This window comes from Motacilla alba, chromosome 4, assembly GCF_015832195.1.
Source record: "Motacilla alba alba isolate MOTALB_02 chromosome 4, Motacilla_alba_V1.0_pri, whole genome shotgun sequence".
NCBI lineage: Eukaryota > Metazoa > Chordata > Aves > Passeriformes > Motacillidae > Motacilla > Motacilla alba.
The window spans coordinates 46327014-46341275 of record NC_052019.1 but is presented as its reverse complement, the minus strand read 5'-3'; the positions used below and the strand labels follow the sequence as shown (position 1 = coordinate 46341275).

The following is a 14262-nucleotide window of genomic DNA, read 5'->3' as shown; positions in this document are numbered from 1 at the left end:
AATGAAGCACTACAACGCTCCTTCAAAAAAAGCCAATTTCAGAGTTTCCAGAATCCTTCCCTGAAGCAGTTTGTATCTGTTACTACCTGAGACATAAAATTCAGCTAGATGGATCATCACCTGGAGTCTGCAGAGTTTAACTGTGTTCTGAGGTAGAGAGGTAGAGGTTTAAATGAAGTGGGTTTCTTTAGAAACAAAATCGACAGTGCTGTTAGGCTGCTTGATTTTCTTGAGTAGAAACTCATGTATCTCCATCTTAACTACCAGAGACTTGATCACATTCAGCCTTCAAAACCACCTTGTTTTTCCTAGACTCTTCCAAAACACTGGTGCAAAATTAATCATTCAAGATCTGTACTACAAACTTTCCCAAAAACACCTCACTGATTTCATTGGCATGAAAAGGCTTTCTTAATACCTTGATAGAATTATCCTGTAATCCCAGCCATCTTTCCCTTGTTTGCAAGCCATGTATCAACTCTCTCATATAAAAAATTCCTACAAGATCACCTTTATCAAATCAACAAGTTTCTCAAAGCATACCATGGAAGCACAGAAGAGTCCTGGAAGCCACATCCTGATAAAACCTGGAGAGTGATGAATTGCAGCACCACGATTAAGGCTCCATCAACGGGAAAAGTTACACCATGCCTAAACTAGGTTCTAAGTACTGAGACTTCCGTTTCTGAACATAACCTGAAGTTATTCAAATTTATATTTTAATCCACCTGTCAAGTGCAGTGTCTTTAGTGCAGAGAAATATGCAGCATGCACATGTAAATCAATATGCCAGTGTTAATAGGTTTTGCTCAGCAAAAGTGGCAGCTAACATGTATTTTGCTGATCTTGTGACATAAAAGAAAATGTTTGCATTTTTCAATATTTTTTAGGTAATTTGAATTTAAAGAAACAAATGGACATTGGACCTGAAGCCACAGATTTCATGAAGTGTCTCTAGTGTCCATATTAACCTAAATTAGATAATGAAAATTATCAATAATGGAGTAAGATGGAAGATGAGGAACAGTTTTAAATATTCCCAAGTAAACTAGAAGTGCCAGGTACCATTTCCAAAACTTCTTGAAGCAACATCACTCTACATTGCAAGACTCTTAGCTGAGAGCCCTACTTGCAGTCTGAATACCCTTAATAGCTCCTTTGCAATTATAAGATGGACTGGTTATGTCTAGAAGTAAGCAAGTTAAGGAACAAAAGAAATTGCTGAGAGTTTGGCTATTCAGGGAGTGGCTGAACTGCAAAAAAGCTCTGCATATGGTAACAATAAGGGAGTACAAAGAGTTCTGTGCAAGAAAAATTATAGTCACAGCTTTACAAAAGCATGTTTCACAGATGAAAAATAATTGCCAAGATACTTTTTATTTTATAGTTAATGCAGGAGATCTGAAAGGCAGTTTCTTGTGGTGCAGATGCATTTTTTTAGTATCTCAGCACTATGGCTGCTCTTGCTGCTGAAATTCATATGTAAAAGAATCATGAGAAGGAGCTGGACAGATCCAAGTTGGAAGGAACTTTCTCTTCTCAAACACTGTGGGTGGACATGCTTCTGTTTATCATGGCCACCATTGTATCTGTTGCAAGTATATATTAAAAAAAGGGCCCTGTATGAGTGTGAATCCCAAACCATGGAGTACCTCTGTCGTCTTCATACATCAGACTACAAAGAAGATTATTTCCAGACAGTTTTCCTAAGCATCTTACCAGCATGTACTACATTTTTACAATCTTATCTGTATGACAAATTACTGCAGAGGGAAACTACTGTTGACCCCAGAAAGAGTAAAAGCGACATAGTTCAAGTCATGGTAAAGAATGGAGCCAAAATGCTTCACCCATCCACTGGGTGAATACATTGAAACACTCTGGTGAAGTTTTGCAGAACTATGTGTTTCTGTAAAAATACTCAATTATGCTACTGAATTCCAGCACAGCTTAACAAGTACTTGAACATGGAAAACATTTGTGCAGACCAGAGAGAAAACTCCTACATTCTACCAAAATCTTCTCTTTTCACCCAAAGAAACTGAAATTCCTGTATCTGTAAATAGAAAGCACATGGCTAATTCATCAATGCCAACATCACTGAGTGATTGTATTTGATGTGGTTGGTGCCATGTTGATGAGAAAACAATAAACTGTGAAAAATGTCACTTCTCAAAAATTAGCTGGCTAGCCTTCAGTAGGAGATAGATTGTTGTAACAGCTGTGGCATGATGACTTTGATGAATTAGATTTTTGTTGTTCTGGAATAATTCTGAAGAATGTGTCTCCTCACACCACCATGGAAGCAAATCCATTTGCTCATTGAGACCCTCTTAAAGAACAATCTTTCTTATTACCTGTGTTTAGATAGCTTTAGATAGCTTTAGAGAATGTGAAAAAAAATCACTCTCAGTTCTTTCAGTCAACCCGGTTTTTGGCTCCTAAAAATCTCTTCTATTTGGGGGGAATAAGGTCTATTAAAGGAAAAATAAAAATATAGTGGGTACATAACACAGTATCATATGGACGTAACCTTCAGAGACCAATTTTTTCACCTTGCCTCAGTGGAAACATTGGCTTTTGAAGATTGACAAACTCAGAAGTAGGAACATAAAACAATTTTTGCTCCATTAGGACCAAAGAATCCTACCATCATGCTCCTTTTATCTGCCTATAGAGGCAAATATTCTGAATGAGTCCCCCAGGGAATTAAGAAAAAATACAGCTGCCATAGACACTCCTCATTTGAGTTGCAATGAAGAACATCAACCAGAGTGGATACATCTTCATAAAAGAGAACAGTTACAACAAAGGGTTTAGAAGAGAACAAAAATAAGAGCCAAGGTACTGAAGCATTCAAGAATAAACTCACCGAAGATAAAACCCCAATCTCTTTCAACTATCATGAGGTTGAAGAAAGATTTGTTTGAAGAATTCCAGGATAAGGAAAAAAGCTTGTTCAGATATACTATATTAAAACTTAAACTGCAATGCAGGTGCTTTCAGCTATGGGCTGCCATATGTGGTCAAATACTGGAAAATAAAATTCCCTACATGCAAGTCTATTCAGATACTTCTGGCATTTACCTATGAGATTTAAAAGGCACAAATATGCATGCAGCTAATTTAAAGACACCCCGGTTGTTCTAATTACATTATACCTAAATCACTTATTAATGGTTGGTGCTGTATACAACTATGCCACCTCCAAAATGACTTGGAATCAGTCAATTCTCAAAAAGCATAAAGCATAATGGAAAAAAACATAGGAAGCACACTTACAAAGATTGTTTCAATCAGAGAAATAAAGCAGAATTCAGGGATGCAATATGGATTTTTTCCCTCTTTCTTCCTGAAACAATTCGCTATATATTTTTTAATGATGCACCACCTGTTCTATTTCCCCAGTTTAACAAGGAAAGAGGGATGTAGCAAAGGAAAGAATTTGTATTGCAAGAAAAGATTATGTCTGGTTCTTGAAAAAATAAATTTCACACAAATCATCATCAGTTTCCATAAGGAACTTCTATTACTGTGACTTCAAAAACCAAAATCATTAAGCCTGTGAAGTGCTCAGACAGGCATACAGTAGCTTTATTTCCAAGTCTCTGCTTTTATTAGATATATTAACTGGGGAGCTGCATAGTACCACACTTACCATCTTAATACTCTTTGCTATCAATCTAAGACCTCAGTTCTAATGGCCTGTCACACAAAACACTGGACTACTTTGATTCTAAATTCTCTTTAAACTCCAAGTACAGCCTCATTGAACAAAAAGAAATCTTTCTTCCTTCCTTGACAACTGCTGCACAGAAACAAGCAAATTCAACCAACAAAACATTTAACCAGGGAAGCAGAAATTCCTGAAATCCGACCTACATGGCTAGCCCCCGAACATGGGCCACCCCGCAGCCAAGAAAACTTGAAAATCCAAGTATGTTATACCTGTACCTTTCTGAGCCATACTCGAGGAAATTATACACTCCTCTCGGCTATTTCCTAGTTTCAATCAAATTATGCAAGTTAAACTGAAGTCCACCAGAGCTGAACAGGTGAATCCAAAGGCAGAATGTAGTTCAGTGTAACCACTTAAAATCTTCAAGCATTTACCAAATTCATTAGTTCATTTAATCTCAAACTCTATAGACTATTCTCTTACATTTTGTGGATCCACACATGAATACCTCCAAATAAAAAATATTCATTACTTTCTTCTGACTGGTTTTCAAGACTATAAAAGGATTTTGGCAGAGGCTGGTGACAGCATTAAAAAAAAAGAAAAAAATGGTTCTTCACATTCCCATCTAGGGAGAAAAAAATTTGGATGTGATGGCAATACCAGATTATACTTAACATACCCTAAGGGCAGAGACCTAGTATTCATGGTGGATTAGAAAAAATCAGGATAATTGATCCACACAGCTGGAAGTGGAAATGTTGAGGTAATTTTCTCTTTGGAGACTGGCTAATCAGTCAGAGTACCTGAATGAAAACCACAGGCCTGACTCCTGCCTTTTTCCTATTAAAAAAAAAGGAAGCTACAGTTGCACTTTCTCAATGACTAGGAATGCAAATACTACATTATGCATAACAAAAGTTACTGAACTGCAGTATGCTACTCTTGGTTCTTTTGGAGTACTTTCTTTCAATGTTCTCTCTTACCCATGGAAAACTGTACCATTATTAATATCAACAAACTAAGATCACTCCAATTGCTGAAATCCACAGCCTCAGTGTACATATCTTATACTTCTGAACTAAAACATGACATTGAACATAAGCTCAAGTCCAGTATAGCAATAAAACTCTTGTTTCACAAAAGTCTGTGTACTGAGAAGTAGAAGAATCTACCTTTAAAATTTGGCTTATCTTAGCTGTAATTGATCTATAAAATGAAGTACTGCTACAGATAAACAGTGTAACTTCTTAAAATTTCCAATTTTTCCCCAGGCTTATTCACTTGCTAGAATTTCAGCCTTCCAACAGCAGTTTATTTTCATTAGAATATCATGCTGCAGAAAGAAATTGATTCCTACATCAAACTCATGAGTGCTCACGCACATGATGGTTTTTCATGAGTCAAAGCAGCAAAGGGCTAAATTCCTCTCATTTACACTGGGAGCAGACACCATGAAAATGTACAAAACAATCCAAAAAGAATTTTTAACTCAATAGTTCTCTGTTAGATTGTCAGTACATTATAGTACTAGAAAGGTGAAAAAAATGAAAGTAAGAACAGTCCAAGAAACAGCCTAGAATTTTCCCTGTGGTTCAAGAGGCAAAGTTACACCCTAAATATGCCCATCTCAAGACCCCATAAGGGAGGAAAAAGTACTTAAAGGCATTGATCTACCAGCTAACTCCTGACCTTGGAAAAGGAATCCAACACCTCAGAGCTGAGAACCCTATTAAACTTGACAAACACTAGCCAAATAATTTTTGTGTCATTACTGAATGATGCTGTCCAGTGTGGGGCCCAGTAGAGGTGTATCAGAAAATGATTTGATTCCCAGAAAATGATTTGATTCCTACTAGGGAAGTAGTTCCTCACTCGGCTTTGTAAAGAAGAGCCAGTTCAGGTGACTGCCTCCTCCAGATATCACTTCTCTGGTAAATGGAATCTGAACACTGACTGCAGAGGGAAGTAGAAGTGTTTCAAGGGAAACCTTCCCCCTGCACTTTCTGGAAATCACAGAATCCAACCACCTAGTCTAGTAATTCAGGAACAAGTTTCTACAACGAAATTTTACACCCCTTGACCTCAGCTAGGATTAACAATGCACTTAAACTCCCACACAGCATTAGTCATCTGGGAGCTGTATGGGTTATACAGTTTTACACATCATTCAGAGTATCATAAATCAAAATTAAAAATCCAGCATGAAAGAAAATCTCAGAATCATCAATGTAACCCTCCTTCCAGGGAAGGAACTGACAACTTAAGTATTCTTAAAGGGTAACTAAGGATTTTTCTTCACATTTATGACAGATGTAATCTGAATCATAGCATCATTTAGGTTGGAAAAGACCTTTAAGATCATCAAGCACAACCATTAAGTAATTAAATACAGGATTTCTACTGTAATTGATTTAACCTTGTCTTTGAATTTCTAAGCTTCCTGTGAAAAAGTGGCGGTTCAGACTAATTCCAAGAGGCATTTTTAACCACCACTGGTTAATCACTCTACATCCACATGCAACTGTCAAACACAAATAGAAAAATGAGACATAGAATTAAAAATCATTTGGAACAGAAAATTTTGCTCCAAGGTAGTTTATTTCATAAATAAAGCTTGTTCTGTTATACCAGAGAGCTACATCGTGCACTGGGAGGAAATGACTGGAAAATTTCAAGTGGCAGGCCTGACGAAAAGCAAGTATGAATGATCGTAGGTACAGTTCAAGCATTAATTAAGCCTATCAAAGTATAAATGTGAAGATGTTAACCACAGCCTTCTGCATGGCACCTGCTAAGCTGCCAAGCTGAACTCAGTGGAGTAGCCCAGAGAGACCAGAAATGTATGTATGCTGTCAAAAAAATGACAAACCAGCTTAATTCCTTTCTCTACCTACACACACTTTATTATGAAAGAGGGAAATTTCTAAGTCTGCAGAGGAAAGTACTGAAAAAACACATTTAATTCTTAAATTACACCTACCCCCTATCTATCTACCATCAGCTATAAATCTTTATTTATCTGATAGATATATGCATTTGTGTCATTTTGAATTGACGTCAGCTGTGAATCAAAACTGTACTGACTCACACTAGCCTTCAGTATCCTAGCATTTTGTGCTCAGTTTTTAATCACACACTGACATCTAAAAGTCCCATGCAGAGATGTGGATTTTATAGTACTGGAGTCTGTGCATCCACTATGGAAACTGCCATTTTAAAGAGGGTCTTGGTGGATCCAGCATATGGCAACAATTGTCTGTATTACTCATCATTGACTGAGGTTACTTATTATAATGTTTCTTTGTTTTTCTATTAGTTTTCTGCATCTTTATTTGTAATGCTATCTATAAGATGGACTCAATTTAGAAAGTTTAATGCATTAAAAGCAGGACACACTATGTAGGCAGGCGTTTACTGCAGCACAAATAATTTTCTTAAATCTCCATGTGGACTTTCTCCTTTAGCTTATCTACAGCAATTTATTTTCATAATTTTCAGTGAAGAAATGGGTAGAGATATCTTTCTATATTGCTGGCTTTTGCAGATGAGGAAGTTGTTCCTTCACTATCATAGTCACAGAAAAGGAATAGCTTGGGGCTCTCTGAGTTTCCTCCAAGGAGCTGCAGAAATAAACACTGCCTGCTCTTATTTATGCAGTCAGCATTACACAAATGTAACAAATGAGAGGATTTAGCCCATAGTTCATTCAAAATGGCAACTGCCTTGTAAGTGGCTAATAAACGTGTTCTGATGTGTAGCTTTGTTCCTGTGACACAGAATTAACAGCAACTGTAATTTTAAGAGGTCTCAAATTTTTTTGTTAGAATCATCTCTAATCATCTTTACTGTGAAAATATTGGCATACAAAAAAATTAAACCCAGGAGTTGCAATACATATTATTTATAGAACCAAAGGTCATAAAACCCCATTATTGTATGAATGTGACTGACGTGACTACAAAGGCCACAGTTAGCACTTAGCCATGCAGATTTAGAGACCCTCCCACAATTTCTAGGAAGAACTGGAAGTTTATTTTCTGAATAGTATCATGTGTCCTCAGCTACACTATGTTTACAAAAATTACCACATTTTCACAACCTTCCGCTGGTTCTCATAGCACAGAATTATTACAAAGTTAACCTGCACGGCAGCAACTTTAACACTGCACTTGTTTAACCTGAAGCATCTATTTGGGAACAGTGTTGAGGTTTGTTGAGGATTCTGTTATTCTGTGTGGTTCCAAACAAAGGAATCTGTAAACCCAGGTATCTTTTAAGATGGACAGCTGGCTACTCGTATCTCTTTCCACTCCCTGAGAACAAGCAAGGAGTCTGAGGCAAATGGATCAACTGAAAACCTCACGTCTCCTAAGTCCATCCCCTCTGCTGTGACAGAATACAAGGATAAAGCATATAAACTGAGAAAACACCTACTAAAATCACAGTACAAAGAAGCAGTTGAGACTCCGTATGTTTTGAATTTTCTGTTCATTTAAAAGGAAAAAAAAAGTAAAACCTGAAATAGTTATCAGCATTTCACTACCAAACCCAAAATTTATTGCAAAAGTTTTGCTGCCATATGCGTAAGAGTTACTTTGGGCACATGCCAGAAATGAAAGGTGGTCTGTGAAGACACCTGTTGAGAAAGAAAAAATGCTGTGAAGTGGGAAATTTCTATAGAATCAGCAAGCCAAATGCTCAGGGTTAGGTCAAGAATTAAGAGAGCTGCTCCTTGAGCTTAGACATTTATATTTTTGAACGATTCTGAAAAAAAGGAGACCTGACCACTTATTAGAAAGACAATAACTGTGGCAAAAATGCTTAACATTGCCACAGGCTATGTTCAATCACAGATAAAAAATGCATAATCTTTGCTCATTTCTCCTCTTTTGATTATTCCAATTCTATTTGTTTTACAACAACTGAGTTGCCATTGTATCTGAGGTTGAAAAAACTTGCACTTCGCTGAGATTAATTTTATGTATATCCAGAGACATTGCTACTTATTACACACTTGCCTAGGCAGCCCCAATCTCTAACTGGAGACACAGAAGAAAACCAAATATCACCATCAAAGACAAAGCAACACAGCAGGATAAAAAAAAAAAGCCTTTTACCAATTTCTCACAAGGGTGGTTTTCATGTTCTTCCCCACCAGGCCTATTTCTTCCAACTCAAATGTCCTTCACTGCTCTACCTGGAATTCTCTTTGCCTTTTGTGATATAGGAAGAGAAAATGACGTGAGGAAAAATCAGAGACATAACAGCAACCTGAAATTCCTTACAGATCAGGATAACAGCTTTTCTCATGGTATACTGGTACAAGTTTTTATGGGTGCAAAAATCAGAAGTGTGATGACAAAGACATTTTGTAATCTAGAAGAAATTATACCAGACTAAAGAATAATTGAAATTTTCTACCTGCAGTCCAAAGCTTTTCCCCTATGTTCTCTTGAGGCAAGTCTTTTGAGAGCCAGGAAAATCTACAATTTACTGACAGGTGAAATTTCAAAGACCTACATTTCAGGTTTTATCAAGTGATGATATTTGACACTTATAGAAGAATAATCTCCGATTTATACACTTTTTTTCTTCAGGAGAGGAATCTGTCAATATTTCTTGAAGATGAAACAAGGACATTAGAAGAAATGGGATTTAATCAAGGCTCATGGTCACTTGGAGCAGACATGACCCTCCACAGCTCCAGAAAGTTTTGTAAATGCATGAAGTGCTCTGCAGACCAACTGTTATGGAGAGATGAAGGAGAAATTTCCACATTTCTCTGTTTATGAAGAAATGCTCTGTGGGTATTTCCACATTCTGAAACTTAATTCTGAAGAAGTGAAGCTTTACCACCACACACATGGCTACTTCCAGAATGGTTTTCTTGGATGCTGAGCTTGACCTTGCACAGCTTGGGGAAAGTGGTAGGGAAAAGAATTCTGTTTGCTTCAATTTTTCAATGGAAAACAGTAAAAATCGGCTACCCATTTAACCTACAGAGGTTTACAAAACCCCATAGTTTGTGTATTTGGCCTCCTCACTGCATTCACAAGATGATCTTTCTTTATCAGCTGGGTAATTTTGGGGTAGAGGGTTTGGTGTGGGTTTTTTTTAGGGGATGTTTGTGTGTTTGTGTTCTTTTTTCCAAGTTCTAGCATTATTTACAAAGTGAAATTGTCATACAAAATGCTTGCAAAAGCTGCCTGTCATCTCATTCTCCAATGCTTGTGCACTCTTTTCCCTCTTTTATTTGAGTAGTCTATTTCAATTTAAAACTCAAGCTGAAAGAGTCACAACTCTGAATTTGGGCACCGTCTGTTACACAAAGCTTGTTATGAGGAAAAAAAGGAGTTGTACCAGTGAACACTTCTTTAGTATTACTGTTGCCTTAAATAATAACCAGTTAATAATGGTTTTATAAACCCCTTAATAACTGTGTTACTCTTTGGCAGTAAACCCCTTATTTTATTAATTTTTTGATGCTGTATCTTCCTGGGAACTTAGATTTCTGACTGTAATTCCTTTCACTGTTATAATTATTCTTGAAGTATCTTTAAAAACTAGAATGAACACATTCAAAGAAAATTTAAGCCGTGGAGAAAAGAGCCACTTGCTTTTGTGAGAGAGCTACACCAGGTTAGGTTACATGTGGCAGATATACCTCACTATCCTCACAGACTGTCCCATGAAATCCAATACAGATTTAAGCAAAAGGCTTCTACAGGAGCTAAATAAGACTCTGGAGAAATAACTTAGAACACTAATAGCCTTCTAATAGACCTCTACAGGGCTGTAAAAGTACTTTAAAGTACACGGCACTTGCAGTTGCATATTTCCCATTCAAAGCAGGAGGGTATGGCTGTGACTGAAAAGATTGAAACATTCAGCCACATGACAACTTTCAGGAAGAAACGCCAAATTTTACACCCAGTAATTTTCAAGCAGGAAGAGGCAGCACTCAATCAAGTGCTAAGCACTACTGACAGCTCACATCACACATGAGGAGAAATGCATTCAGACTAAGTTTTGCCCATAAAAACACCATTAGACACAGCAATTTCAATATCATGGCTCTGAAGTACCTTCATTGTTTTCAGAACCCACAACAAACCTCTTCAAGAAAACAACTTCTACTCACCCACAGAGATCAATCACTCTAAGAGAAATTGGAATGTGAACTCAGAAACCTGATAATGGTTTTAGTACATCCAACCCAGGTTTCTTGATACTGATGATCAGCTCCTCACCAGCTGACTTCCAACTACTTGTAATTGTAAAGATGGACACTGGATGATGACCCATTGGTGACACCACTCTGGAATTCCAGAGTCTGCCCAGGTAAAAGCATTGAAATAGGCTGCATCAAATGAAGTGTTGCCAGCAGGTCAAGGGAGGTGATTCTGGCTCTCTGCTCCACTCTTAAGAGACCCCATCTGGATTACTGTGTCCATCTCTGGGGCCTACAGTGTCAGAAAACACATGGATCTGTTGGAGCAACTCCAGAGGACCACAGAGATGATAAAAGGGATGGAGCAACTCTTCTACATAGACAGCCTGAGAAAGTTTGGGTTGTTCAGAAAAGGCTCCAGGGAGACTTTACTGCAGCTTTTCCAGTACTAAAAGGGGCCCTGAAAAAAGGTGTGGAGAAAAAAAAATTTTTTTTACCAAGTAGTGACAGGACAAGGGGTAATGACTTTTAACTAAAACAAAGTTTATATTGGATATAAGAAAGAATTTTAAAATTTTAAGAGCGGTGAAACACTGGAACAGTTTGTCCAGAGAAGCTATGGATGACTCATCCTTAGAAGTGTTCTCAATCCGTCTGAAGTGTTCAAGGCCAGGCTGGATGGATTTGAGCAACCTAGTCTAGTGGAAGGTGTCCCTGCCCATGGCAGAGTGATTGGAACTAAATGATCCAATAATTTCCTTTCTCACCCAGACCATTTTGAGAGTCTGTGATTCTACAAAATTCTCCTCTAATTGCAGGTGCTCAAGGCATACAATTTATATTTTACCAATGGAAACATTTTTAAAATGCACTGAAAAACTACATATCTTTTGTCTGAAAAACATAGGCAAATCAGTCTGGGAGGGCCCTTTAAGCTTCACTATCAAGTGCTATAAATAAGATCATTACTATACTTCAACAGTCACTATGTTGTGCACATAATCACATTTAGTCACCTGGTTTCTAATACCCATGTGACAGCAGGCATATACTTCTTTCAATGAATGGGACACTGCAGACAGTTTCCCTGACTACTAGAAAGAAATGTATTATTAATAGATTCTAGAAAGATGCATTATTTCATATATATATATATATATATATATATATATATATATATATATATTTAGGCAATAAATCCTAACAATATGAATGAAACTGACAGAAAAATGAATTGTATCCATTATCAAAAATTAGTCTGTGATAGTCACTGCAGCCAATTGCTGGGACCTCGGTCATAATACTTTGCTCAAAATGCAGTGAACAACACAGTCAAGTGGAACAGGAGAGAATTAAAAGAAAGGACTCAGAGGTTCCATATGGCAACACTACTGCTTTCTAATATGGAAAATTGAGATGCAGTATCTTAGCAAGTTTTTTAATTAATTAATTATGAATTTTGTATGCAAGAATGAAGAATCTCAACACAAAATATGTACAACATCAAACAATCAGTGCATCTCATTTATGCATTGTAAATAGTCTGGTTATTTTCGGAAACTTGTCACAGGCTTTTTATTTTGCTTTGGTTTTAAAGGAAAATCCTGCATTTTCTAGGCATCTGAGGAAACAAAAAAAACCAAAGGGTCCTTTTGACAGTAATAAAGAGAAACCAAAATATACCAACAGAATTTTAGAGTAATCATAAATTGCTATCATAAATATATGATGAGTTACCGGATAGCCATTTCGCCCTGGTGGACCCTGGTTGAATGAGATGAAATGGTATGACACATTAACAACACAGTCATGACATATGACATAACAAACATGCAGAGTACATTACCAGGAAATTATCATTTGTGTATTGCTTGACTTTTTTGGATGTGATGATATTTCAATACAAGAAATATGAGTTGGGTACTACACAGTGAAGAAACGAGGCTTTGGCAACGGAAATTATGAGTTTCAACTTATATAAACCCTCTGATTAAAAAGCTACTGGCTACTTCTGATGCCCAGTGAAATTCTGTTTTTTATTAAGAGAATTATCCATGTAAACTGATGGACAAAATGTAGTTAATTAAAAAAAAAGGTTTAGTGCTTAGGCAGTAAAGTATTAGATTCCACTAGAATATAGATGGCAAAGAAGAAATCTGAGATTGCTGTAAAAGATCATAAAAATATTTAAAATCCCCAGCCTCTGACTGCTATTACATGTGCCACTCAGTAGTCATGCATAAGGAAAATAAACAGAGCAACTGTGGCAGCCTTTGAAAGTACAACATACACCTAATTCTCTAGTTTAATGCGGGATATACAAATATTTGATGTTTTAAATGAAAACTATTACCACAGTCTCCCAGGTGAAAACAATACTTAAGTTCACGACAGTTGCCCCTAGCCAGTGTCTATGCAAATAGAAATTAATTAGGAAGAGAAAGTACACTTTTTAATGCCTTGTAACAACATAAACCATTGCTGCCTGTCAGCAAGATGAAGTTTTGTAGGTTTCACATATGAAACTTGGAATTTGAAGTTGCTACTTCTTAAAATTACCCAGTTTTGGAACCTATTTCAGATTTATTCTAATATTGCCAAGATTGTGACTTATTTTTGGGGGGATTGTTTGTTTGTTCGGGGTTTTTAAATGTACCTATACTGCAACACTGGGGAGCTAAAGTCAGAGACATTCTCAATACAGCGTATAGTGAATTCTTGCCACATTGCCTTGGTACAGGAAAATAGCTTGTATCATTATTTATGTTTGCTCTTTGTATTTCACAGAAGGACTGCAAAATAAATTGAGGAAAACAGTGTTTCTCTCAAATAAACAGCACCTTTATGCATTAAGCCTGGCTTTTCATTGATGGCTTATTAAATGAATTTGTCACTATTAATTGCTGAGCACATGGTCAAAGTCTTAAAAGGGTAAGTAATATCGTGACTCAATATATGCAGTTTACAGTAAAATCTTTAGGTCACAGCAGGAATTCAACACATTAATTAAATATTCCTACACATGCATCTATCATAGAATAGACAGATGATAGGGTCTTGAAAATGTTGTGGAAATATTGCATCTATTAAGGAAAAAAACATAAGATTCCTTCTAACTGTAAAAGAAATACTATTTTAACAGTCACATTCCTACACCATATGATGCACATGGATGGTATGACAGATACAAAGGTTTGAGATATATGTGCTTAGTCCTGTCCTTCAACTCAGACTTTTGACCTACTCTGGGAATATACACAAAAGCAAACAAAAGACATACAAAAAAAACCTAAGCAAAAAACAAAACAACCTCAAAACCTCAGAAGAGAGAAAACATTTTCTCACAAGAAGAATTAGCACAAGATTTAATCGACTTACTAAATGGAATAGCACTATTTAATAACAATTT

The 14262-nt window shown here is 36.7% G+C and overlaps 1 protein-coding gene across 6 annotated transcripts in view; it reads right to left on the bottom strand.

The window, feature by feature from the left end:
* Positions 1–14262, bottom strand: part of COL25A1 (collagen type XXV alpha 1 chain) — a 298274-nt gene that overhangs the window by 130427 nt on the left and 153585 nt on the right. The gene's annotated exons all lie outside the window — the stretch shown is intronic.